This window comes from Hypanus sabinus, unplaced genomic scaffold (genome assembly GCF_030144855.1).
Source record: "Hypanus sabinus isolate sHypSab1 unplaced genomic scaffold, sHypSab1.hap1 scaffold_219, whole genome shotgun sequence".
Taxonomy (NCBI): domain Eukaryota; kingdom Metazoa; phylum Chordata; class Chondrichthyes; order Myliobatiformes; family Dasyatidae; genus Hypanus; species Hypanus sabinus.
The window spans coordinates 490,438-491,349 of NW_026780298.1; the positions used below are offsets into that span (position 1 = coordinate 490,438).

Below are 912 nucleotides of genomic sequence, written 5' to 3' on the forward strand. Positions count from 1 at the left end.
TCCTGGTTATCTTCCTCCGGAATTGGGCCTCAATCACGTCGTTTATTTCCCAATCATTCCCATTTTCCACTAAATACAAACACCTGCTTTCCATCAGCAAATGCAGTGTAAATATCCTGTGACCACAACTAGGAGCTGCCAGTTCGCTGGTCGACTCGTGTACGAGTAATCTCGTGCCATGGTTCTTAGGACGATCAGTTACAAATCCAGCATCTTTCCTGAATTCTCAACGAAAACCAAGACTCCAGGTAATGACTCCCTTGGCACCCATTCTACGCCCCTGTTCAGCACTTGGGTTCGTTCCACTGCCAAATCCCTGTAACACTCTACCTATACCCATACTCCAGGGAATAAGTTCCTAAACTAATAATACGTGTTACTGAGAACGGAAAGTAACAGTGGAGAATGTTTTGTACTTATTGCTGTACTTCAGAGCAGGGCGGGGAGGGGATGCCGCGGGTCATTGCTCAAGAGCGCAAAGCATTGATCGCTTTGCACGGTTTCTGTGGTGTAGTGGTTATCACGTTCGCTTTACACGCGAAAGGTCCCCAGTTCAATCCTGGGCAGAAACATTGTTTGGGCTTCAGTGATTCAAATGAACTTGAGACTCAACTTTCAAACTTTCAGTTTGTGTTCAAGTTTACTGTCATGTGCATCCAGGTGTAAAAATAATGAACATTCTCTTTTCTTGCAGTAGCGCATTGTATTTCAAACCTGGCAAAGGTAAATTAAAGCAAGAAGAATTAATAGAAATTATATTTAATTTACAGGAGACCATAAAGTGATTTAAACCTAAGGAGGTTCGTGGATAACGTACACTGCGTAACGGGAGAATCAGCTTTCAACCCTATTGTCATGTATTGTCGCATGAGGATGCATTGTGGTTTCAACGAAGCTCACACCTCAAATGTT

General features: G+C 43.2%; 1 non-coding gene across 1 annotated transcript; it reads left to right on the top strand.

Moving 5' to 3' along the window:
• The first annotated feature begins 499 nt into the window (after positions 1-499).
• On the top strand, positions 500-572 carry trnav-uac (transfer RNA valine (anticodon UAC)). The gene has a single exon. It is a non-coding gene; the product is annotated as a tRNA-Val (tRNA).
• The last annotated feature ends 340 nt before the right edge of the window (positions 573-912 follow it).